The sequence below is a fragment of the Lithobates pipiens genome, unplaced genomic scaffold, assembly GCF_037356315.1.
Source record: "Lithobates pipiens isolate NorthernLeopardFrog02 unplaced genomic scaffold, aLitPip1_a1.2 Scaffold_13, whole genome shotgun sequence".
Lineage (NCBI taxonomy): Eukaryota > Metazoa > Chordata > Amphibia > Anura > Ranidae > Lithobates > Lithobates pipiens.
This window is the reverse complement of record NW_027507718.1, coordinates 414,053,289-414,081,007: the sequence shown is the minus strand read 5'-3', so window position 1 is coordinate 414,081,007 and position 27,719 is coordinate 414,053,289.

Genomic DNA, 27,719 nt, shown 5'->3' with positions numbered 1-27,719 from the left:
GGGGCGATATGATTCCGGATATGCCGGATCTTTCCCGTTTGGGAATGAGCACTATTATTGCCTCTCTCATGGACGGTCAGTAAGGAAAAGGTTTTGAAGAGGTGGTTGTATAGTATGAGTAGCTTTGGAGTAAGAAGTTCACTGAACTGGGAGTAAAACTCGATTGGGAGGCCGTCAGAGTAGGGGGATTTGGATCTGGAAAAACTGGCCATAGCCGAGGCTATTTCATCTGTGGTGAGGGGTGCCTCAAGAATAGGGATGAGCCGAACACCCCCCGGTTCGGTTCACACCAGAACTTTCGAAACGGACCCCAAATTCGTACGAACTTTAGAACCCCATTGAAGTCTATGGGACTCGAACGTTCGAAATTAAAAGTGCTAATTTTAACGGCTAATATGCAAGATACTGTCCTAAAAAGGGTTTGGGGGCCTGGCTCCTGCCCCAGGGGACATGGGTCAATGCCTAAAATGTTTTTAAAAATGGCCGTTTTGGCGGGAGCACTGATTTTAACCACTTCAATACAGGGCACTTAAACACCTTCCTGCCCAGACCAATTTTGAGCATTCAGCGCTGTCGCACTTTGAATGACAATTGCGTGGTCATGCTACACTGTACCCAAATGAAATTTTTATCATTTTTTTCCCACAAATAGAGCTTTCTTTTGGTGGTATTTGATCACCTCTACGGTTTTTATTTTTTGCGCTACAAATAAAAAAATAGCGAAAATTTAGAAAAAAAATATGTTTTTTTTTGTTTCAGTTTCAAAACTTTGTAAATAAGTACGTTTTCTCCTTCACTGATGGGCACTGATGGGGCTACACTGATGGGCACTGATAAGGCGGCACTGATGGGCACCAATGTGGCACCAATGAAGTGGCACTGATGAGGTGGCATTGATGGACACTGATATGTGGCACTGATAGGCGGCACTGATGGGTGACACGGACGGACACTGATAGGTGGCACAAATTGGCACTGATAGCTGGCACGGATTGGCATGGATGGGCGGCACAGATGGGCGGCACAGATGGGCATGGATAGGCGGCACAGATGGGCACGGATGGGCGGCACAGATGGGCATGGATAGGCGGCACAGATGGGCATGGGTGGGCATGGATAGGCGGCACAGGTGGGCACTCATAGGCGGCACAGGTGGGCACTCATAGGCGGCACAGGTGGGCACTCATAGGCGGCATTGGTGTTATACTGTAGTTATGGATGCCAATCAGTGCCAAACAATAATGCATGCCAATCAGTGATGTCCATTGTGGGCACTGATTGGCATCCATTATGGGCACTGATTGGCATCCATTGTGCTGACTGGCATCCCTGGTGGTCTAGGGAGGATTACCTTTTCCCTGGTGGTCTGGTGGCGTCCCTGGTGGTCCAGTGTGGGCATCCTCGGGGGGGCTGTGCTGATAATCGATCAGCACAGACCCCCTTTTAGAGGAGCAGCCGATCGGCTCTCCTCTACTCGCGTCTGACAGACGCGAGTGAGGGAAAGCCGATCACCGGCTCTTCCCATTTACACTGTGATCAGCCGTGATTGGACACGGCTGATCACGTGGTAAAGAGTCTCCATCGGAGACTCTTTACCGAGATCGTAGTTGCCGGGTGTCAGACTGACACCCTGCAACAACGATCGCCGCGATTCGCGCCCCCGGGGGCGCGCAGCGGCTCATAATCCTGATCACGTCATATGACGTCCGGTCAGGATTATGCAACCACTTTGCATCCGCCAGTTGCCTATAGGGCGGGCGGCAAGTGGTTAATGACGTTTAAAGTGAAAAAAAAGTGAAATATTCCTTTAAATATGGTGCCTGGGGGGTGTCTGTAGTATGCCTGTGAAGTGCCACGTGTTTCCCGTGTTTAGAACAGTCCCTGCACAAAATGACATTAAACGGAAATAACACCATTTAAAACTGCTTGCGGTTTTAATGTTATATCTGGTTCCTGCAATATGGTTGAAAATCATTGAGAAAAATGGAATGGGTAGCCCTCCCTGCCCATTACCAGCCTATTTGGGTCTTGTACGCATATTAAGGGGAACCCTGTACCCATATTAAAAAAAAGGAAATGCGTGTGGCCCCCAGGCCCTATTTTCTCAGAACAGCAGTATACAGGCGGTGCAAACAAGACAGGGACTGTGTAGGTTTGTTGTGTTAAGTTGAATCTGTTTGTAATTTTCAACTGGTACATTTTTAAAATGTAGCTCCAGTCAAAAAAACTATTTTTAAGCTTTTTGAAAAACATATTGAAGGGTTATCACCCCTGTATAATTAGTTTTGTCGTCCATCTTTTTTCATCTCACTTGCTGTTGTCTCCTTCCGTTTGCAAGTAGGAGATGTTTGAAAGTTGGATGTTTGAAAGTAGGGGCCTGCCCTATATGCTCTGCAGAAATGGCGGAACAAGGTGTTGGTTTTGCCACAACATTCTAAGCCCTCAAAGTGACTCTTGGTGGGCGCTGGAGCGCCCTGCTGTGAACGATTATATCAAGAATTGTAATTACATGCCATTGTTGAACAGTGGTAGAAAAATTGACCTTTGGTGGTTGTGGTGCTGGTGCCACAACACTATAAGTCCTCACCGTTACTCTGGGTGAGCACAGGAAGGGGCCCTCCTGTGAAATATTATATCAAGAATTGTAATTACATGTCCCTGTTAAACAGGGGCAGAAAACTTTGGCCTTAGGCACTGCTGCTGGTGCCACCACACTGCAACCTCTTCCATATACTCTAGTTTTATTGCAGGAATTAGCCCTGCTGCAAAGCATTGCATCAAAAATTGTACTTAAACGCCCCTGTTAAACAGGGGCAGAAAAACTGAGCTGATGGCATCACCCAGAACCAGAAATGTTCTTCCAACATATCAGCGGAGGAGGAAGAGGATAGACAATCAACATAACAGGACAGTCACTCAGCATCAGCATAGGCAGTCTTGAAGGGATGTGATATTTCAAAACAAGCTGTGAGTGATCCAAGACTGATTCATCTTGATGAAGGTCAGTCGATCAACTGATTTGGTGGACAGGCGCACCCTGTGATCGGTAACAAAGCCACCAGCAGCACTGAAGGTGCGTTCCGAAAGAACGCTGGATGCAGGACAGGCCAGTAGCTCAATTGCATACTGTGCAAGCTCTGGCCAGTGATCCATCCTCAAGACCCAGTAAGCCAGAGGATTTTCAGTGGGAAAGGTGTCCAAGTCTGACCTTGCCCTTAGGTATTCCTGCACCATGTAAATCAGACGCTGGCGATGGGTGCTGGAACCGATCATACCTTGGGGCTGCGGACTAAAAAAATTGTCTGAAAGCATCAGTCAGACGGCCACCTTCTCCACCGCTCCTTCTGACCGATGCCTCAGCAACACGTTGTCCAGGACCAGGAGTTTGTAACCTCCCAGTCTCTGGGAACGCGTTGCACAGACCTTTCTGCAAGGCCTCCCGGAGATGTCTCATCCTCTGCTCCCTCTGCGATGGCAAGATAAGGTCGGCAACCTTACCCTTGTACCGTGGATCAAGGAGAGTGGCCAGCCAGTAATGGTCCCTCTCCTTGATCTGAAGAATACGAGGATCCTTCCGCAGGCTTTGCAGGATCAGGGAGGCCATGCAGTGTAGGTTAGCTGAGGCATTCGATCTGGAATCCTCTGGGTCACAAAGGACAACATGATCCGCAGCTACCTCCTCCCAGCCACGTACAAGTCTACGTGTTTCTTGGGACTGTAAATCATCCCTACAAGACTGCTGCTGCTGCTGCTGCTGCTGATGCCGAGTGCCAGCCTCCACCTCCATGCTGACACAATCATCCTCCTCCTCCTCTTCCTCCTCCTCTTCCTCTTCCTGTGTGATGGGTGGCACAGCAGGAACACTGTCTGGATAAAGGGGGCCTTAAGAGGCAAGGAAGTCCTCCTCTTCCTGCCTCTGTTCTGCCTCAAGTGCCCTGTCCATTATTCCACGCAGCGTATGCTCCAAGAGGTGGACAAGACTTACAGTGTCACTGATGCATGCACTGTCACTGCTCACCATCCTTGTGGCCTCCTCCAGCGGTGACAGGACAGTGCATGCATCCCTGATCATGCCCCACTGGCGTGGTGAGAAAAAACCGAGCTCCCCTGACCCTGTCCTGGTGCCGTAGTCGCACAGGTACTCATTGATGGCCCTCTGCTGCATGTGCAGCCGCTGCAGCATGGCCAACGTTGAGTTCCATCTGGTGGGCATGTCACATATAAGGCGGTTCTTGGGCAGGTTCAACTCCTTTTGGAGCTCAGCCAGCCGAGCACAGGCATTAAATGATCGGCGGAAATGCACACAGACTTTCCTGGCCTGCTTCAGGACATCCTGTAAGCCGGGGTACCTGCCCAATAACCGCTGCACCACCAGGTTAAGGACGTGAGCTACACAGGGCACATGGGTCAGTTGTCCCTGTCGGAGGGCAGAGAGGAGGTTGGTGCCATTGTCACAAACCACCATTCCTGGCTTAAGCTGGCGTGGCGTCAACCACCTCTCGGCCTGCCCCTGCAGAGCTGACAAAACATCCGCCCCAGTGTGGCTCCTGTCCCCCAAACAAACCAGCGCAAGCACGGCATGGCATTGTTTTGCCTGCGTACTTGCGTAGCCCCTGGAACGCCTACGAAGCACCGCTGGTTCTGAGGACAGAGCACTGGAAGAGGCCATGGAGGAAGAAGAAGAGGAGGGGGGTGGAGGAGAGAGGTGTGTCACAACCAATAGTAGCATTTTGGAGTCGTGGTGGCGGAACAACCTCCAACACTACTGCACCTTGTCATGCATCCTTCCCGGCTGCCAGAAGAGTCACCCAATGCGCCATGAAAGATAGGCAACGTCCCTGTCCATGCCGGCTGGACCATGAGTCAGCGGTAATATGCACCTTACCTTTTGAAGTGCTAGCAATTTATCCAAGCTAGCATTCAACCGCTGGGCATGTGGATGGCTGGGAGTGTACTTATTTCGATGGTCCAGCAGCTGGAGCAGGCACATTTGCCTGGTACAATCGGATGTCGGTGTACAGATAGCAGATTGCCCGCAAGTACTTGGCTGTGATACACCTAATTCTACACCTTCATTCCTCTCAGAGCAGGTTTCAGAAAGGACTGAAGGCATAGTGGGGTTGGAGATCCCAGCTGATGAGGAGCAAGGAGAGGTCCACTTTGTTCTTTGGTGTGGGTCTTTTATGTACGCTTGCCAACGAACTGCATGGTAGGTCGACATGTCTGGTCAAGCATGTGGTGCCCAAGCAGCTGATGTTTTAGCCACACAAGATACACTTAAGACATATGTTGCAAATAGCAGCAGTGCGATATGATGCACATGTCTCAAAAAAGGCCCAAACCAAAGAAATTTTGGAATAATGCGCAGAGGCTGCGCCCTGCACATGTGGAGCTCTGCAGTGTGATGCAGTCAGTGTGCTGCCCTTAAGCTGGCCCCTGGAGTGCATCCTGCCTCTTTGGAGATGTGCCTCCTCCTCCTCCTCTCAGGCACCCACATGGAGTCAGTGACCTCATCATCCCCTCCCTCCTCATCACTGGAGCAAACCTTTGCAGTTTGCTGCAGCTGGGGGAACAGGACTGCCAGATTGCTGTCCTTCTTGGGCATCCCCTCTCTCTGGGGTCACGTTACTGCCTTCCTCTAAATGGGTATCATCATCATCAGAGCCTTCAAAATGCTGGGCATCCTCAAGGAGCACGTACCCAACACTGAGCTCAAACACTTCAGGGGACTCCTCAGGAGGACATGGCAGGGCTGGGAAAGGAGTGACTGATGCCATTGAGCTGAGGGAAGAGGCAATGGCGTTGAAAGCTGCTTTGCTAGTTCCCTGAGCCTGGGTGAGAGGATGAGGAGGATGAGGACGGCTTGGTCATCCACTCTACCAAGTCTTTGGCATGTTGCGGCTCAACACATCCAGCTGCCGAAAATAAAGACAAGCATGTCCCATGGCTACGTGCTGATGAGGATGCACTGTGTCCACGACCAGCACTGTTGCCTCTAGACACAGAGCCTGCTTGCCCTCTTTTATTGGCTCGTGACTGTCTGCCTCTCCTTGTTGGCCTTCCAGACATACTAATGGCCTGCAGGGAGATGTAGCTGCAAAAAGCTGGGACATATATACTGATACGGCAGCTAGCAGAATCAACTGCCTGCATGTAGTATTATTAACACGAGAACACCAGCAATTGGGATAGCTTTATGTGCACACTGTGCAGAGGACACAGTACATCGACTGCAATTACTGCAGCTGCCTGCGGTATAGGATCAGCAGAACACCAGCAATTGGGGTAGCTTTAGGCACACACTGTGCAGTTGACACAATATACTGACTGTAATTACTGCAGCTGCCTGCCTGTGGTATAGGATCAGAAGAACACCAGCAATTGGGGTAGCTTTATTGTGCACACTGTGCAGATGACACAATACACTGACTGTAATTGCTGCAGCTGCCTGCCTGTGGTATAGGAGCAGCATACTGTATTTGCAACAGCTTCAAATGAAATTACATCACACTGTCTCTCCTTCTCTGCCACCACAACTCACTACACAAGGCCGTTGCGCAGGCGGGCTTATATAGTGTGGGGCGTGTATTAAACCCCCTGAGCCTTAAGGTTGGCTTTGGCCAATTATAGCTCGATAGACAGATGGCGCTGTGATTGGCCAAGCTATAGTGCATGCTTGACCAATCATCAGTCAGCAATGCACTGCGATGGCGCAGTGAATTATGGGCCGTGACGCGCCACTCGAATTTGGCGCGAGCAGCCCATAATGTTCGGAATTCAACGAACGGACAAACAGACGATGTTCGAGCCGAACATGGGTTCAACTCGAACATGAAGCTCATCCCTAATAGAGAGAAATCGATATTGCAAAACACTCTCCTTCAAAGAGACCATGTTCTGGTTTCATCTACAGGAAATTTCTCTTCATATGATGAAATCAAATGCATTAAATCAAACGAACATTTAGAGAGCATGTCATTCCATTCTGTGAGGAAAAGATCAGAGTAAACTCTGGAGGGAGATTTCCTAATCCACAGACCTCTAGGCACTATACACGCTACAATATATTGCTCAAGATCTGTGCAATCCCACCACCGTTTTTGTGCAGAAGACTCTGAGGATTATATTTGTTCCCATTTCATTATTGTGTATTGTTCACTATTCCCAGTCAGGGAACACAAATATTTGATTGTGCACTCAGTATCTTGCTACATTGCAAGTTAATCGTTTATTCTTATTTAAGGATTTATTGGTAGTTATTTAGGAAGTACAACACTGTTTTGTTATGTATATTTCAATTGCATGTTAAAGTAAATAGCAAGCTTCCCATCTTTGCAGGTCATCAGTCTAATTAGCTGCACGTGTCAATATGACATATGCATTCAGATAGATATTGTACTTTTTTTATATAATCTTACCTCTACTTTACTATTATAGCAGTTGTGCACAGTTTCTAAATATGACTGTTCAGGCTAGTAGTTGCCAGAGGAAGATCCAGTACCCTTTGTAATCAGCACTAATCAATAGATCTGGACTAAACCAGCTATTCCTTTACTTTTTAATAGGAAGTTAATGCTGAGGGGTGTGGCTGTTACTCAGCTCAGTCAGTACAGTGCATTAGAGATATGACAGAAAGCAGAATTTTGAAAAAAGTGCATTTTAAAACAAATCTGTTAGTTCAAGATAAATGTATCACATTTGTTAGCCTCCCATGCAAAATCACTAGCTCTATATCTGAGCTGTAAATCTTTAAAATGTCTTACTATAAACTGTTTTCTGGTCTTATAGCCTATGTACTGGTGACATTAACACATCCTTCTTGTAGCCTCTTGGGAAAACTGTCATTTGGGCAAGAAAGCAGTGATCAGGGTGGATTTCAGATCACAGAATAATGCATTTCTGCACTGTACAAGGACATTTCAATGCATATATTATTACAATTACAATTAGTCTGAAAGGCCATGTATGTCTGTATTGAAATGGCCCAGTTTGATGAAAAGAGTTTTAAGAGATTTCCATTCATTAGGGTAAGCATTTTTAAAACCTGTCCAATCCCATTTAATCATATATATACTAACTGTGATCTGTAAAAATCATATTGCATGACTATTGAAATATGCCACAAGCATTACAGTCTATTGTATGTTCTTGATCTTGAATGTACCTTTAATTCAGATGTTATCTCCTTATCAACTACATCTGTGGGTAACAATACCCTTACTGTGCAACAACTGGTTCCAGATAGTTGACCTGAAAACATGATACAACCTACAAAAGTATAACAACTGATTCTTATTTGTGAGCATCCTGTATGTCAGTGTACAACTTATCCTCCCATAGTATCACATGTGAGTCCAAAAATGTTATACTGTATATCATACATCTTTGTATTAATATATTAATAGAAGACAGTAGTGATAAATGGTCAATGTATTTAAATAATAGTTATTATGACTTTTCTTATTTAGTTTGGAGCAAGCAATAGAAACTGAGAAAGTCTGACATATAAAAACACTACAACCAAAGGCATTTTCAGTGGAAAGTTCCTGGTCAGTTCATTCCTATTTTATGTCAGTAACATAGATCACTTCATGACGTACCTATCAGCAAAGACTGAGAGCTATGACAATAAATATATAAAATGTCAAAAAATGTATAAAGAAATTTTTCAACTACTGAAGATTGAGAGAGGTCAATGTAATAACACAAGACATGTCGGCATTCCAGGAGCAAGGATAAAAAAATATTAAACTTTATTGCAGTGCTAACCTTAAGGAAGATTTTGTATCTTATTTTATTTTTTTCTCTCATTTTCACCTTGAGATTTCTCCAAATTATATGCAACTCTTTTGTGATGCATTTTTCTTTATCTTAATAAATGCAGCACAGACTGATGAATATTATTTTTTGTTAAATTACCAACCTCAAAAAATACACTGCCTACTTCACCCACAAACTTAAATTCACTGAATACCAAAATGCATTATGTTAGAAGAAAATGTTTGTAGCATAATATGCTTGCTGACAATGTTTATCAAAATTATAGCATTTATAGCATGAAAGTTTGTAAGGTTAAAAAAAAAATTATAATTGCCATGCTCACTTTCTAAATTCTAGCAAAGGGGTCCATGGAAGAACACATCTCACTTTGTGGCAGAATGCATGATCCAAGCATGTACTAAGTGCTCCTGCCTGCAAAGGATCCAAAGGGCTGCCAGGGCAACCTTGGTCAGTGCAGAATTCACTTATAACTGCAGTGTCAAAATGACCTCACTTATTATTAAAAGTTGTCCTACATGACCTCTCTTGTAACCAGTGATGCCCTGCCTTGAGCCTCTACCATCTGAAAAACAGTGCTTGTTTTACAACTTCCCAAAGCTCCAAGTCAACTTTTACCACATGTTCTATGAGCCTGGACATACTTCCTCCATTGCTTGTGCCCTTCTTTGCCTTCGACAAGAAGCTTAATTGTGATTCAGTGTGCAATACAGTTATAGACACTGGTGGTCAAACTGGTCTGGAATAATGAAGCCCCAATGGACACAATCTGGCAAGAACTGACCAATTATGCTTCTACTATGCTCCTTGTCCATCTGCATGTGAAGTGGCAGATATCTTCCATCAGAAAGCCAAGCTAAACTCAACTGTCTTCTGAGTGAAGAAATAACTGTGATATACTCACAAAAGTAGTGTATACTAGTGTGACACTTAAACCAAAAATTTTGAATAAAGTCGGACTATATAGGCTAAACATGGAGTCTTATCTAAAATCGAAAAAATTGTATTATACATTAAAAAAAATATATATATATATTTGTGTTATATGAACAGAACAACTGTACATATAAAGCGATAATAGTCTTGCTTGATAACTCCAATGAGAATAAACCACTTCAGACCCGGACCATTTGGCTGGCCAAAGACCAGAGCACTTTTTGCGAGTCGGCGCTGCATCGCTTTAATTCACCATTGTGCAGTCATGCGATATGGCTCCCAAACAAAATTGACGTCCTTTTTTCCCCACAAAGCTTTCTTTTGGTGGTATTTGATCACTTCTGTGGTTTTTATTTTTTGCGCTATAAACAAAAATAGAGAGACAATTTTGAAAAAAAAAAAAAAAAAAAAACATTATTTTTTTACTTTTTGCTCTAATAAATATCCCCCCCCAAAAAAAAAAAAAATATATATATATATATATATATATATATATATATATATATTTTTTTTTTTTGGTAAATAAGCATTTAATAGGTTTGCGCAAAAGGTATAAAGTCCACAAAATAGGGGTTCATTTTATGGCATTTTTATTAACATTTTTTTTACTAGTAATGACGATCTGTGATTTTTATCATGACATTATGGCGGACACATTGGACAATTTTGACACATTTTTGGGACCATTGTCATTTTTACAGCGATCAGTGCTAAAAAAAATTGCTCCGATTACTGTAAAAATGACACTGGCAGTGAAGGGGCTAACCACTAGCTGGCTAGGAAGGAGTTATGTGTGTCCTAGTGAGTGATTCTAACTGTTAGGGGGCGTGGCTACGAGTGATGCATCACTGATCACCTCTCCCAATCACAGGGAGCTATGATCAGTGACATTGTCACTAGGCAGAATAGGGAGATGCGTGTTTACATTAGTATCTCCCCCTTCTTCCTCCCCATGAGGCAATCATGGGTATCCCCACGGACCTTGAGTACGCAGGACCCGCGATCCTACTCACGGAGTTAGTGGCAGGGTCACGTGTGCCGTCGGCGGTGTGCAAATGACTACATGCCGGAAAATTCAAAGGGAGGTACAGGTACACCCATTCTGCCGACATATGTACATGCAATGGTCCACAAGTGGTTAAGAGGTCTTCAAAAATTTGCTTCATCTGGACGCATGAACCCAATACAGCAATCCCCTCGGCAAGCACCGAGGCAATGGGTGTGGCCCAGTGGGACACCGCAGCATATGATAGATCTTAACACTATCAATTGAAGGGGTCCAAGTAAAAAAGATTACTGGTTTCAAACTGTACCATCCATAGAAAGAAATATCTAAGGTAGACGCTATATAGTATTAGGTTCTCACTAAGTAGAGTCAACCATGGCTCCCCTTCCACTCACACAGACTATCCATGGGTTGTGCAGCAAAAAATCTCCAGCACCCAAAAAACGTCCAGATAATCAACTGCTGCCTACTGCCATGATGATATATAAAAAAAAAGATAAAAATAAACTAATGGATTTATAGAAAGATTGACTAACAACCATAAAAACATGGTGTTAACATGGGAAATTGATTCCCATCATTTACAGTAGCTCACAAAAGTGAGTACACCTTTCATATTTTTGTAAATATTTTATTATATCTTTTCATGTGACAACACTGACGAAATTACACTTTGCTACAATGTAAAGTAGTGAGTGTACAGCTTGTATAACAGTGTAAATTTGCGGCCCCCTCAAAATAACTAAACACAGCCATTAATGTCTAAACCACTGGCAACTAATGTGAGTACACCCCTCAGTGAAAATGTCCAAATTGGCCCAACGTGTCAATATTTTGTGTGGCCACCATTATTTTGCAGCACTGCCTTAACCCTCTTGAGCATGTAGTTCACCAGAGCTTCACAGGTTGCCATAGGAGTCTCCTTCCACTCCTCCATGACGACATTACGAAGCTGGTGGATGTTAGAGACCTTGCGCTCCTCCACCTTCAGTTTGAGGATGCCCCACATATGCTGAATAGGGTTTAGGTCTGGAGGCATGCTTGGCCAGTAGAGATGAGCCGAATGCCCCTCCCCTCCAGTTCGGTTTGCACCAGAACTTGCAAACAGGCAAAAATTTGTACGAACACCGTTAAAGTCTATGGGACACGAAAATGAAAAGCCAAAAGTGCTCCTTTTGTTTTTTTGGGCCTTGGGGGGGGGGGGGGGGGGCGGGGGGGTTGTGGTGGTGTTTAGTATTTGTTAGAATATTTTTCAAAATTCATAATTCGCACTTATAGGTGTTATATTATATTAATGGCAAGCTTGAAAAACATATTTGGTTTTATGATTAGTCATCGTAAATATAGTATGTGTGAATGACCTTGATCAATTCATTTGATATATTAATTTGATATGATTCTTCATATAAAACTGAGTATTGCTAGAAGTATCTTGTGTATTTAGAATGGCATACAAGGTATCTGGTATAGAATGTCAAGGGAGGTCCAGAATAGACCAGTATTTATGTAGTTAGAGGAATAATACATATTTCTTTATATACTGTTAAGTTAGTTTACTGTAGTCTCAGTCATATTAATAAGTATTAGTATATACAGTATCTCACAAAAGTGAGCAAACACCTCACATTTTTGTAAATATTTTATTCTATCTTTTCATGTGACAACACTGAAGAAATGTAAAGTAGTGCATATACAGCTTGTATAACAGTGTAAATTTGCCGTCCCCTCAAAATAACTCACACAGCCATTAATGTCTAAACTGCTGGCAACAAATGTGAGTACACCCCTAAGTGAAAATTACCAAACTGGGCTCAATTAGCCATTTTTCCTCCCTGGTGTCATATGGCTCGTTAGTGTTACAAGGCCTCAGGTGTGAATGGGGAGTAGATGTGTTAAATTTGGTGTTATTGCTGGAAGTTCATCATGGCACCCCATAGCAAAGAACTCTGAGGATCGGAAAAAATTAATTCTTGCTCTACATAAGGATGTGGTTAAAAGAAAATGAAAATTTTGCGCTAACCATATATGAAAAAATTGTGCAGCTACTTGCGTTAGCCTAACTACAAAAAAGCTCAAAAACATAATCCAAAAACAAACAAGTGCGTATTCCAATATAATTTCACTAATTATCAAACAATGAACATAAAAATGACCATCAACCACCTCTGTGACATATATTACTATATATAGCTGCATGTAAACAGCAACATATTCTGGTGCAAATATATAAGAAAATGTATATATAAATGAAAACAATGCAACTCAAACGTGACTTCAAGCTTCCATGTGAACAGTTATATGTACCGTGGTACCTATTTCAAAGGAACTAAAGCAATTGTGCTATAAAGTCCATATACACAATAATTATGGAGATCTTCAATATTCAAGTGTGGTAAGATGTTCCTGCAGCCAAAAACATACTATATATATATATATATATATATATATATATATATATATATATATATATATATATATATATATATATATATATATATATATATATATATATAGTGATACTTCCGGTTCCGGCGCCGCATGGAGTAGCTGTTCCCCTCACAGCTCCCGCAAACCGCCCTCCACATCGGCCTGTAAACTCGGCGTTTTCCGCCCCCGAAAGCTCTACCAGCCTCCTCCACGACCCCGGCCACGAGATGGACCGGTTCGTTGAAAAAACCGGGTCGCGATCGTACGCGGCCGCCGCCGCGCGGCCGGCCCTGCCGCAAATCGAGGCCCTGGCTTCGGCCTACCTGGATCCGGGCCTGTGCGGCCCAGCCTGAGGAGATGACGCCAGCTATGGAGGTAGGAGATCGGCCCTCTCATCCATCCAACATGAGAGACACTTTACCATCACAGATCCAGGCCCCCCCTCCTCCATCTAGCCCTGAAACGTCTCCCTTCATGCAGCAGCCTCACTTACCTTCACTGCCACAGGATCATCACACAGAACTCCTGTCACAGGCTGTAGCTGCTCTCCTCTCCCCTATGATAGCTGCATCAGTGGAGAAGGCTGTCAGCTCAGGTATGCAGAAAGTCCAAGCCCAGCTGGGGGAACATGCATCCAGACTGAATGAAGCAGAGCATCGCATATCCACCATTGAGGACGAACTTTACCAGACGCAATCCCTGGAACATGCCCAAGACAGAACGAACAAATTTATTCTGGAAAAACTCGATGACCTCGAGAACAGGTCCAGGAGGAACAACCTGCGTTTTGTAAGTTTCCCTGAATCGCTTCATCAATCTGCCCTAATGGAATTATGCGCTCGTCGCATCCCTGAAGCTCTGGGTCTGGGAGGCCCGTGTACCGTGGAGCGCGCTCACCGCGTGGGGGCCTTCAACTCGGAACGCAAATCGCCGCGCCCGATCATAGCCAAATATCTTAACTACTCAGACAAAGCCGCCATAATGCAACAATACCGGCAAACAAGATCCCTGCAGATAGAAGGAGTCCGCATTCTGATCTTCGCTGATTATTCGGTAGACGTTTCTAAAAGACGCAAAGCTTTCCAGCATGTCTGTGCAGAACTTCACCAACGGCAATTCAAATTCACACTGGCATTCCCGGCTACCCTACGGATCAAAACGCCTTCCGGGGAACAACTGTCCTTTCAAGACCCGGAGGAAGCATCTTCCTACTTGAAATCGTCGCGATCAAGCTCCCTCCTCAGCCCCACACCTAAGGCCCCACCAATCAACCGGGCCCTGGATCAGAGGAGCCCGCGCAAAGACTCTCCCAAGCGCTTCAGGGCCTCGGGTCCAACTCAACATGGCCTGACCACACGCTGAGGGGCACGCTCTGGCCCCGCTGCTTCCACACGCAAGTGTCTCCTTCTTTACGGCTCTGTTTGGCCTTCCTCCGTACCTGGTTAAGGTGCTCTGAATTTGGACTCTCCCTCCTGGACAGTCCACACCTCACAGGTAATATCCGTTACTACTTGATCGGACTTGTTGTTCTGTCTGCCTACATCTCGAATTGACTCTTTACTGTCAAACTTTTTCGTTATGTTCTATTTTATTTATATTTTTACCCTTCCTCAGTGGTTCATGGTTATAGAGGTATTTTGCTTAACATGGCAACCTATGTTCACTGACCTGTGATATCTATACTTTTTATTTTATTTTGTGTATACATTCATGCCCTCTTCCCCCTGGGTTTCTTTGTGCAGACCTACTTCCACACACTGCTCTCCCGCATGCCTCACTGTTGCCTTTTACCTCATCTCCGAGGGGCGGAAGCCCCTGACATGATGCAGGGCTGGTTATGGGAACTGGTCTCCACAGTGATCCCCATGCGGAAAAAAGCGAAGTTGGTTAGCTATCATGTTTATTTCTGCTTATCCTATCTTTGGTTACTGCTACAGTTCTACCCTTCCCCCTCCTCTCCTTTTCCTCTACCCAATAATTTTACTATTAGTACATGCTTGCTCATCGTCCCCCTCCTTAGGGCTTTGCTCACATGCTCCAGTGTAGCTAACTACTGCTCTCTACACTCAATCACACACATCCTTATGATATTACTACTTGTTCATCATACCCCCGTCCTAATCCCATCATGCTGCGAATAATTTCGTGGAATGTGAAGGGCCTTCGTTCCCCCTCTAAGAGAATGAAGGTTCTTCGCCATCTCAAACGGCTCAAAGCAGATATAGCTTTGCTTCAGGAGACACACCTTTCTTCACCCGACTTTGTTCGGATGAAGAAACTCTGGGTGGGGGCGGTGGCGGGCTCAGAAGCTCTAGGCCGTAAAGCGGGAGTCCTTATCCTTATCCATAAACACCTCCCATGTACCATACTGTCAACGGATACGGATACTCAGGGCAGATTGCTCTCTATTCGTGTCCGCATTGGGACAAAAGAAATAGTGATATCCAACATATACGCCCCAAACAGTCCTACGAAACAGTTCTTCAACACACTGACCACTTGGCTCCTGCGCTACCCTTCCTTACCCCAAGTCGTTGGGGGAGACTTTAACTCCGTAATACACCCATTAGCTGATAAATCTCCGAAACGACGGCTTGACTCGTCCTCGACACCGACCAATGCTACATTGTTTGCGGACACAATGGAATCCCTTCGTCTCCTTGACTTATGGCGCCTACACCACCCGACTGATAGGGAATTCTCCTTTTACTCCCATCCACACAACATATTCACCAGGATTGACTACATATTTAGCTCGCATGACCTACTCCCTTTCATCCCGGACGCGGAGATACATGATATTGCTATCTCTGATCATGCTCCTATTTCTATATCTCTAGAGACTCCTGACATCCATCCGAATCCCAAACTTTGGCGATTCCCCGCCTTCCTCCAACACAACGCGGACTTCCACACCTACATTACCAAAGAATGGCGTTTATACGCACAAACAAATGCGGACCATGCGGATAACCCTAATCTGCTATGGGACGCAGGGAAAGCTTTCCTTCGGGGACGCATTATCTCTTATGCGTCCTCCTTCAAAAAGAATGCACACCTTAACTACACTACGGCCAGTTCCAGACTCCATCAGGCTCAACGTACACTTTATACCCATGACACACCTGAGAACCGGGAAGCTTGGCGAATAGCCAAACAATCTTTTGAAACTTGGGCCGACACACTGGAATCGATTAAGAGAGCTCACTTTGATGCCACTCTTCACAAATTTGGGAACAAAGCCGGTAAACTGCTAGCCAGACTATGTAAGGGCCCCTACCGCCCAACTATTATCCCTGCTATCCGGGAGCCTGACGGCTCTATAACGACGTCGCAAAAGGGCATAAATTCAGCCATGCTACGCTATTATACGGCTTTGTATGCGGCCGACCCCATCGACGAGCATACGGCACACGAATTTATAGACAAAGTGACTCTGACTCAAATATCCCCCTCGCAACTGGACTCTCTAAATGCCCCCATATCTCTCGCGGAAATAACCAACACGATCCGGACTCTAGCCTCCTCAAAAGCCCCTGGTCCAGATGGACTAACGGGCGAATTTTACAAATCCCTGAACTCACTCCTAGCACCCACACTTGAAAGGGTATACCAACACATATGGACAGGGGGCCCCTATCTACCTACTGGTAACCAGGCGATAATAAAACTTCTAGAAAAAAAGGGGAAGGAACCTACAGAACCAGGCTCTTATAGGCCCATCTCGCTTCTAAATCTTGATGTCAAGATCTTATCCAAAATAATAGCCACAAGGCTAGCTGACATCATCCCTTTTCTGATCCACCCTGCCCAGTCAGGCTTTGTGAAAGGCAGAACGGCGACGATCAACATCAGAAAGGTGATGGTGGCACTAGAGCACGCTAGATGTAACCCGAACGGGGATTTTGCCATTATTACTCTTGATGCCGAAAAAGCTTTCGACAATGTTAGTATTGAATGGCTGTCTCTGGTTCTGAACAAAATGGGATTCACTGGCCCTTTCCTACATCTCGTAAAATCTATGTACACCTCTCCGGCTGCCAGATTGGTTGCAGCTGGCCTGCTCTCAAATGAATTTCGCCTACATAAGGGCACGAGACAAGGCTGCCCCTTATCCCCTCTCCTCTTTAATTTGGCCCTGGAACCACTATCTAGGTATCTGTTAACAGTAGCCCCAATCCATGGCATTTCAATAGGGGAGCAACAATTGAAGACGTCTCTCTTTGCAGATGACGTCCTCATATTCTCCGCAAATCCTTCCGCAGATATGCCCACGATAAAGAACACATTTGATCTATTCTGAAAATGTTCCGGTTTACGCATAAATTATTCCAAGAGCGAGATATTGCCCCTCGGTCCCCTCCCACCTCCGGCCTGGTCTCACAATTCCATCTTTTCGATAGCTAAATCACATATCACTTACCTGGGTATCAAAATAGGGAAACTCCCTTCCTCACTCTACCATCTGAACTACCCCCCCCCCCTCTTTACCAAGATCACTCTGGAACTTGAAAACTGGATGGATCTGCCCCTCTCGCTCCTGGGAAGATGTCACTTGGTAAAAATGGTCAGTTTCGCACGCCTGCTATACCCTCTCCAAACGATACCTTTACTTATCAGACACAAGGACATTCAAATTTTGAACTCTGCAATATCAAAATTTCTTTGGCGAAACAAAAGACCACGCATTGCTTTCTCGAAACTTCATCTTCCCAGGACCGAAGGCGGTATTAGTCTTCCGAACATTAGACTGTATAATTTAGCATGTCTTTTGAGGGTGAGCCTAGACTGGATTACCCAAAAGTCCCAATGTTCCAACTTTCATCTGGAAACGGCAATGGTCCATCCCTATTCCCTTACTGCCCTTCTTCACTGCAAGTGGAAATCTCTATCACCTCCGCATCAACACAACTTCCTGCTGAGGGACACTGCTATTGCCTGGAGGGAGGTAAGGAAAAGTCTCCGTCTCTCTCCTTTCATCTCTAAATTCCTCCCAATACAAGGGAACCCAAATTTTACTCCGGGCCTGGAACGACAGCCTTATGATGAATGGCGCCAAAAGGGTCTTGTTACTTTTTTCTCCATGTGTGATCCGGATTTTGGCCGGGTGGCATCATTTAGATCTCTAGCCGCAAAATTTTCTCTTCCGGATGCCTCGAACTTCCATTATGGTCAATGTGTCAGCTTTCTTCAAAAAACCTGCAGGAACGAATCCGCCAGATTCGCTACATCGTTCATGGACACACTCATTCAGAATGACACCTGCAAAATTTCTGCCATATACAAACCTTTACTTTTGAAAACTACTCCCTCTCTAGCCTCGTCTTCAGTGCTGAATTGGGCAAAGGACTTTCCAGAAGAGGACATAGTAGACAAAATCCTGCAAGGCCTCAATTCTGTGTACAATCTGGTCCCTAATGAATCGTGGAGGGAAACCCAGCTGAAAATCACTCACCGCGCCCATATTCCTTTTCTTCCAACTCCCAACCATTCTTCAGCCTCTACCTCACCCCCACTGTGCCCAATGTGCCAGCAACCCAAACCTTCTCTCGTACACCGATTCTGGACTTGCACCTATATTGCTACTTTTTGGGATCAAGTTCTGGCTTATATCTTCCGGATTACGTTGTTGAAACTCCCCAAGAACCCGCTCCTCCTCATCTTTGGGCACTGGGACCACACACTACTCCCCTGGTCAACCGCTCCCAGCCCACCGGGGAAGGACTGGTCCTTGATCTGCCTCCTATTAGCCAGAAGGGCCATACTGGCCAACTGGACCTCTACATCCACGCCCTCCATTTCCCAGGTCGAAAGGGATCTCTTACAACTCCTTTTTCGGGACAAAATTAATGCCAACCTGGACCACCAGAAAGCCTCCAAACGCTTTCACGACAGATGGGACCTTTTTATTATGACGCAGCTCTCTCCACACGACCGTACGCTCCTTGATAAACACTCCTTTGTGTACAAAGATCCCCATCGAACATGAACTTTTCTACTACTGGATGTTTCCCTTCAATAGAGTATTGGACCTAAGCCCCCCCCCCTTCTTTTTCCTCCCCCCCCCCCTCTCCCATCCTCTCTTCTGTTTTTACCATATTTGGTTAGCTCCATGAGGTTAGTTTTAGAGCCTCCTGGCCATTAGATCCATCCAGTTATAGTCTCCTCATGTCTTTCTAGTCCTACTAGGGAGTGGATTAGTGTCCGCTCTCGTTTAAGTTTTAAGTCTTTTGTTTCTTTTTTCTTTTCTTGTATACGCCTTTAAGATGATGAGAGTCTCGTCTTGTTGTTATAGTCTGCTTTGTACACTGTACTTTACACAAAAAAAAAAGAAAACACTTGTATCTGCTGATGATGACTTTATGTACTGTTCTAACATTTTTCAATAAAACTTTATTCAAAAAAAAAAAAAACACATACTCTATTATTGCCGCTTACCTATTCAGTTGGACCTCAGATTATAGAGATCAAAGGAGCTTGTTGCATCGGCCTGCCGGCAACGACCACTTCCACCTGTCCTCCAATCCAGGGAGTATGCTCTTATCCTGCCCCAACAGTCAACGGTAAGTCTTCTACTCTCACACGCTTGAATATCTTAATCAGGAATAAAAGCAAATCACCCTTTCCCAGGGTCTTTTTTGCAGAGATAATCCCAGAGATTGTGTAACTCAGTAGGGAATAAAAAGAAGAAAGGTTTCATAGTGTAGATAAACTTCAAAAAGGGGTTTATTTCACAGCAAGCATTCACTGCAAGCATAATAATCAAAAAAAGTCACAAAAATCAAAAAGGGAACAGAATGAAAAAAAGAACTGAATAAAAAAGCTCAAACACAGCCCAGGATCAAACCAAGCAGCTGAAGGCCAAAAAAAAAAAAAAAAAACGTGATGACATCAAAATCATTTGCTCCACCCAACGTGTTTCTCCATATAAGGCATCAACTGGGAACGGACACATCATTATTCCTTTTTTTTAATATGTGATGTTATGCAATGTCAGAAGGGGCGGGGTCATCCACTGACATCACTGGGGGCCCTGCCCTCAGCTATATAACAGCTGTCATTGTGAAGAGGCTTCAGTCAGTGGGGGCCACCAATGGAGGTGGAGTTTTTTCCATTTTTTTAATTGGGTCATCAGACACTATGATTGAAGTGGAATGTACATTATGGGACAGTTTTTTTTAAAATAAAGGACTTATCCCAAATTGTCTCTTGTTATTTTTAACATTTTGACACTTTTTTGGTGAATGTGTAGGGGTACAATGTACCCGATACCCATTCGCATGGGGGGGGGGCGGTATCTGGGGGTACCCTTGTTAAAGGGGGCTTCAAAATTCCAATAAGCCCCCCTGCCCGCAGACCCCCACAACCACCGGACAAGGGTTGTGGGGACCCAAAGCATCCTCCCCATGTTGAGAGCATGTGGCCTGGTACAGTTCAGGAGAGGGGCGCTCTCACCCCCCTCTTTTCCTGTGGCCTGCCAGGTTGCATGCTCAGATAAGGGTCTGGTATAGATTTTGGGGGGACCCTACGCCATTTGTTTTTTACATTTTGGCTTGGGGTTCCCCTTAAAATCCACACCAGACCTGAAGGGCCTATGTCAGGGAAATGGCCGCAATCTCACGAGGTACGTTCGTGTTAGCGCGCGTCGGCGCCTACGTAAGCGCAAAGTAGTTTTTAGACGAACGACCGACGCTACGTCTAACCGGGCGGGCATACGCGGTGATGCTACGAATACACAACGTACTCGACGTAGCCGTACGATCGCTCCGACGCGCTCACGACGTGACCCAGTAACCTCGCCTATTTAAACGTTCGCCTGACAGTCCCGCATTGCTGGATTATCGTCAGCGCTCCTGTGAACCTGTACCCGTGTTTTCTGTTATCCGACCTCCAGTGTACCGACCCGGCTTGCTTGACCCGCTCCTGTTATTCTCCTGGCTCTGACTCCTGGCTTGTACCCGACGTTCCTGATCTGCTTCCTGCACCTGATCCCGGCCTGTCTTGACCATTCTCTGGACTTCCGCTGCCTATTCTCGGACTTCCTAGCACAGTTGCCCATCTAGGCTTGCTTACCCGGTACTTGACCTCTGCTGCTGCTACCTGGCAACCTGTGCTACTGTGGGCACTGCATCCCTGTGTCAACTTCAGGGTTGTGCTGCGCTCGGCCGCAAGGGGAGCCCTCTCAGCATTTCGGCCTCACTCCCGACCGTGACAGTATAATCCAGCCATGTCAGAGGTCGACAGAGGTGACTCCCCATTGGAGGCCGTTTTACAAGAACTTACGGCCCTTACTCCAGCTATTCAGGAGCTCCGAGAGAAATATCACTGGCTGAAGGAACGCCTGCAACACCCGCTTGAACCACCCACCTTCTCTGGTCAAGTTCCTGCTTCTATAATCTCAGCTGCCCCAGAACCACGAGTCCCAGCCCCGGAACGCTTCTTTGGGGACCGAAGGAAATTCAGATCCTTCAAAAACTCGTGTTTTCTCTATTTCTCCCTGCAACCTCAGACCTTTTCTTCAGAAGCAACCAAGGTGGGGTTCACCATTTCATTACTGAGGGACGATCCCCAGACGTGGGCCCATGGCCTGCTGGAGCAATGCAGCCCTTACGTGGATACTTTGGACCTGTTCTTTGAAGCCATGGCCCGCATGTATGATGATCCTTTCCGGACAGCTACAGCCGAAGCAACTTTGTACGCCCTTCGCCAGGGTGGGCGACCTGCAGAGGACTATTCAGTAGAATTCCGTACCTGGAGCTCTGACTCCGGCTGGAACGAAGCAGCACTAAAACATCAGTACCGTATGGGGTTGTCCGAAGCCCTTAAAGACGAGTTGGCCAGATTGGAGATTCCCACTACTCTTGAGGACCTCATCTTACTCGCCATCCAGCTCGACAGGCGTCTACGGGAACGTCAGTCTGAACGCACTCGGACTACTTGCTCCATCCAGGCCCCACCTTCAGCTCGCCCAGCAGTAGCCCCCGTTCTGAGGGGCATTCCCCGTCCCGCTTTAACCTCCGAAGAGAGACTTCTTCGCCGTCAGGCACACCTTTGTTTTTACTGTGGAAAATCAGGACATTTCATTAACAACTGCCCCACAAGGCCGAGTAAACCAGTCCCAAGCACCCCATCTCATCTTCAGGTAGCAAACTCAGCTTCTGCCCACATCACTCTTCCAGTCACATTGATGGTGGCAGGCAGCGGAATCCCTCTACAAGCGATTATTGACTCTGGAGCCTGTAGTTGCTTCCTGGACTTAACCTTGGCTAGGAGTCTGGCTCTCCCACTGAACCTCAAGGAACAGAGACTGACCGTCCGTTTGGCCGATGGCTCCTTACCTAGTTCAGGTCATGTCACCAAGGAAACTAGTCCCATCCTGACGATCACCAATTCGGGTCACCGGGAATTCCTTAAATTTGATGTTCTGAGCTCCCCGATGTTCCCTGTTATCCTAGGGATCCCTTGGCTACAGGCTCACAATCCCCAGATCGATTGGCCCACAAGGGTGGTTTCCTTCACATCTGCCTACTGCCAGCAGCACTGCCTAGATTCTGTCCCCCACAACCTGCCCAGTTGTCTGGCTGTACAACCTGTACCCAGTCCGGCTTCTCACATACCAACAGTCTACCAGGAATTCAGAGACGTGTTTGACAAGAGTAAAGCCGATATCCTACCTCCACACCGCCCCTATGACTGCCCCATTGAATTGTTACCCGGGGCCTCCATTCCTTTTGGTCGGATATTTCCCCTTTCGGAGACTGAACTGGAGGCTCTGAGACAATACATTGACGAAAACCTGGCCAAAGGATTCATTCGTCCCTCCTCATCCCCTGCCGGAGCAGGCATCTTTGTGGAGAAAAAAGATAAGACCCTAAGACCATGTGTGGACTATCGGGAATTAAATAATATTACCCTCAAAAACCGTTATCCTCTTCCGCTTATCCCTGAACTCCTCCAGAGGTTCCATACCTCGCGTGTCTTTACGAAACTCGATTTACGTGGGGCTTATAATCTTGTCCGTATCCGGGAAGGGGACGAGTGGAAGACCGCCTTCAGAACAAGATTTGGTCACTTTGAGTATTTAGTCATGCCCTTCGGACTATGTAATGCCCCGGCAACCTTTCAGCATTTCATTAATGATATCTTTCGGGAGCATCTTGACCACTTTGTTGTCGCCTACCTTGACGACATTCTGATTTTTTCAACCTCACTAGAGCTTCACAGGGTACATGTTAAGAAAGTACTATGTATTCTTAGAACTCACGGGTTATATGCCAAAGCCGAGAAGTGTGATTTTGAGAAGGAATCTATCCATTTCTTGGGACTCATTATTACCACAGGTGGAATTGCCATGGACCCGCAGAAAGTGAAATCTATCCTGGATTGGCCCGCTCCTTCTGACAAAAGGGGTGTACAGAGGTTTAATCGGGTTTGCAAACTTCTACCGAAGGTTCATACGGGGTTTCTCCACCATTGTAGCCCCCATCACTCTGACCACTCGCCAGCACACCAAGTTCCACTGGTCCCCAGCAGCTCAGTCCGCCTTTGACCAGCTCAAGATCCTTTTTACCTCTGCGCCCATCCTGCAGCATCCAGATCCCGCCTTGCCCTTCGTGCTAGAAGTTGATGCCTCGGAGGTAGCCACCGGGGCAATCTTATCCCAACGTCAAGGTCCCAAAGCCTTACTACATCCCGTAGCCTTTTTCTCTCGGAAGATGAGTTCCCCAGAGAAGAACTATGATGTAGGGGACCGGGAACTCCTAGCGATCAAAACCGCTCTTGAAGAATGGAGGTACCTCCTGGAAGGTGCCGCTCACCCCATTCTAATTTTTACGGACCATAAGAACTTAGGCCGCGTACACACGCGGGGACTGTCTGCCGAAACCAAGTTCGTCAAACAGTCCGCTCAAACTTTTGAATGAACGAACACGCCCACACACGGCACTTTTTGAGCGGACAAATACGGCAAACTTTGTTCGTCGTACTAAGTCCGCGCAACTTTTGAAATGAACGGACTCGCCCACACACGAGGCAACAGTCCGCTCATTTCGAGCGCGTGTGCAGGTAGGCGGGGCCCGCGACGGAGACGTTGCGGGCTCCGCCGCCTGGAATGTACTTAAAGGGGAACCCCAACGCCGAAAAAAAAATCGGCGTGGGGGTCCCCCCAAAGTCCACAACAGACCCTTGTCCGAGCACGCTACCCGGCCGGCCAGGAAAGGGGGGCGAGCGAGCGCGCCCCCCCTCCCGAGCCGTACCAGGCCGCGTGCCCTCAACATGGGGGGTGCCTTGGGGAAGGGGGGGCCGCGCGGCCCCCCCACCCCAAAGCACCTTGTCCCCATGTTGATGAGGACAAGGGCCTCTTCCCGACAACCCTGGCCGTTGGTTGTCGGGGTCTGCGGGCGGGGGGCTTATCGGAATCCGGGAGCCCCCTTTAATAAGGGGGCCCCCGGATACCGGCCCCCCACCCTATGTGAATGAGTATGGGGTACAATGTACCCCTACCCATTCACCTGTAAAATAAAAGTACCCAAAAAAAAAACACAACACACGAGATAAAATATTTTATTGCACAGCTCCGGGGGTCTTCCGTCTTCGGGGGTCTTCTCGCCGGACTCCTCCGCTATCTTCTTGTAGCTCTTTTGCTAGCGGAGGAGTCCGGCTTTCTTCCTCCCCGCCGCCGGCCTCTTCTCCCGACTTCGGGGGTCTTGTCCCCCTCTTCGGTTCTTCTGCCGGGCCACCGCGCCTTCTTATAGCTCTTTTGCAGGCGGTGGCCCGGTCTTCTGTCGCCGCCGCCTTCCGTTCTTCTGCCGGGCCACCGCGCCTTCTTAAAGCTCTTTTAGAGGCGGTGGCCCGGTCTTCTGTCGCCGCTGTCGCCTTCCGGTCGCCTTCCGTTCTTCTTCTTCTTCTTCTTCTTCTCCTCCTCCAGGAGATGTTGACACGTCGCTCTCTCCGTCCGGAATGCCAGAGCTGCGCTGTGCGGCCACTTATATAGTGACAATGGGGCGGTGTCACATGGTATATGTCACATGGGTTGGTCACATGGGTTGATGTCACATGGGGACTATGACATCGTAAGGGGGCGGGGTCACCATGTGACCAACCCATGTGACATATACCATGTGACACCGCCCCATTGTCACTATATAAGTGGCCGCACAGCGCGGCTCTGGCATTCCGGACGGAGAGAGCGACGTGTCAACATCTCCTGGAGAAGAAGAAGAAGAAGAAGAAGAAGAAGAAGAAGAACGGAAGGCGACCGGAAGGCGACAGCGGCGACAGAAGACCGGGCCACCGCCTCTAAAAGAGCTATAAGAAGGCGCGGTGGCCCGGCAGAAGAACGGAAGGCGGCGGCGACAGAAGACCGGGCCACCGCCTGCAAAAGAGCTATAAGGAGGCGCGGTGGCCCGGCAGAAGAACCGAAGAGGGGGACAAGACCCCCGAAGTCGGGAGAAGAGGCCGGCGGCGGGGAGGAAGAAAGCCGGACTCCTCCGCTAGCAAAAGAGCTACAAGAAGATAGTGGAGGAGTCCGGCGAGAAGACCCCCGAAGACGGAAGACCCCCGGAGCTGTGCAATAAAATATTTTATCTCGTGTGTTGTGGTTTTTTTTTGGGTACTTTTATTTTACAGGTGAATGGGTAGGGGTACATTGTACCCCATACTCATTCACATAGGGTGGGGGGCCGGTATCCGGGGGCCCCCTTATTAAAGGGGGCTCCCGGATTCCGATAAGCCCTCCGCCCGCAGACCCCGACAACCAACATCCAGGGTTGTCGGGAAGAGGCCCTTGTCCTCATCAACATGGGGACAAGGTACTTTGGGGTGGGGGGGCCGCGCGGCCCCCCTTCCCCAAGGCACCCCCCATGTTGAGGGCACGCGGCCTGGTACGGCTCGGGAGGGGGGGCGCGCTCGCTCGCCCCCCTTTCCTGGCCGGCCGGGTAGCGTGCTCGGACAAGGGTCTTTTGTGGACTTTGAGGGGACCCCCACGCCGATTTTTTCGGCATTGGGGTTCCCCTTTAAGTCCATACCAGGCGGCGGGGCCCGCGACGTCTCCTTCGCGGGCCCCGCCTACCTGGAGACGCGCTCGAAATGAGCAGACTTTCCTCCGAGCGGGAACAGTTTGCTCATTTCGAAAGGGGCCTACACACGGGCGGACTGTCCGCTCAAACCAAGTTTCAGCGGACAGTTTTTCGGAATTTCCGAAAAACTTTGTTCGTCAAACTGTCCGCTGAAACTGTCCGCTGAAGCCCCACACACGAGCGGACTGTCCGCTGAAACACTGTTCAGCGGACAAAGTTGAGCGAACAGTCCGCCCGTGTGTACGCGGCCTTAGAGTATCTCCGTACGGCCAAACGTCTGAGACCTCGACAGGCCCGATGGGCTTTGTTCTTTTCAAGATTCAATTTCCACATTACCTACCGCCCAGGATCTAAGAACAGCAAAGCGGATGCTTTATCTAGGATGTTTCCCGATACCCCAGAAGGAGCCCCACCCAGTACAATTTTGTCTCCCCAGAACTTCCTGTTGATACAACCAGACCTAAGGTCTTCTATCGAACTGGCTACTAGGCAGTGTACGGAGACCGAAGTTTCTTCCCTGAGAAGCCAAGGAGGGCTTCTATGGCGCCAGGACAAGATTTTTGTTCCCCAGCAAGCCAGGTTACTGGTATTGAAGACTTTCCATGACCACCAACTTGCAGGCCACTTTGGAGTGCGGAAGACGATGGACCTTGTACAGCGGTCCCTATGGTGGCCTACTTTAAGGGCGGACTGTAAAGCATACGTGGATTCCTGCACCATCTGCCAGCGCAACAAGGGATCTAACACCAGACCCTGGGGTCTGTTAAGGCCACTGCCAGTCCCGGAGAAACCATGGAAAGAAATTTCCATGGATTTTATTGTGGAACTACCTCCCTCTGAAGGGTTTACGGCCATCTTGGTGGTCGTAGACCGCCTGTCCAAGATGGCGCATTTCTTGCCGCTAAAAGGGACCCCCTCTGCCCTAGATACGGCAAGAACTTTTATAAAAGAAATTGTCCGGTTACACGGGGTACCTGATAGCATTGTATCGGACAGAGGGGTACAATTCACCTCCAAATTTTGGAAAGAACTGTGTAAATTGCTCTCAATTAAAATATGTTTGTCTTCTGCCTATCACCCACAGAGCAACGGACAAACCGAAAGGACCAACCAAACATTGGAGCAATACCTGCGATGCTTCTGCTCCTTCTCCCAGGATGATTGGGTTTCCTTGTTACCTTGTGCAGAATTCGCTTATAATAACTCAGTGCACGCCTCCACCAACCAGTCACCCTTCTGGGCAAACTACGGATTCCACCCTTCATTACTGCCTAACACCATTCCTGAATCGTCTGTCCCGGCAGTCCAAGACAGAGTAAATCTCATTCACTCAAACTATCAAGTACTTCAAGATACCATGAGAAGGGCCCAGGAGGAATACAAAAAACAGTACGATAAGAGGAAGAGAGTCAACCCTACCTTCAAGACAGGGGATAAGGTGTGGCTTTCAGCAGCAAATCTTAAACTGCCTTGTCCTTCCCGGAAACTGGGACCTA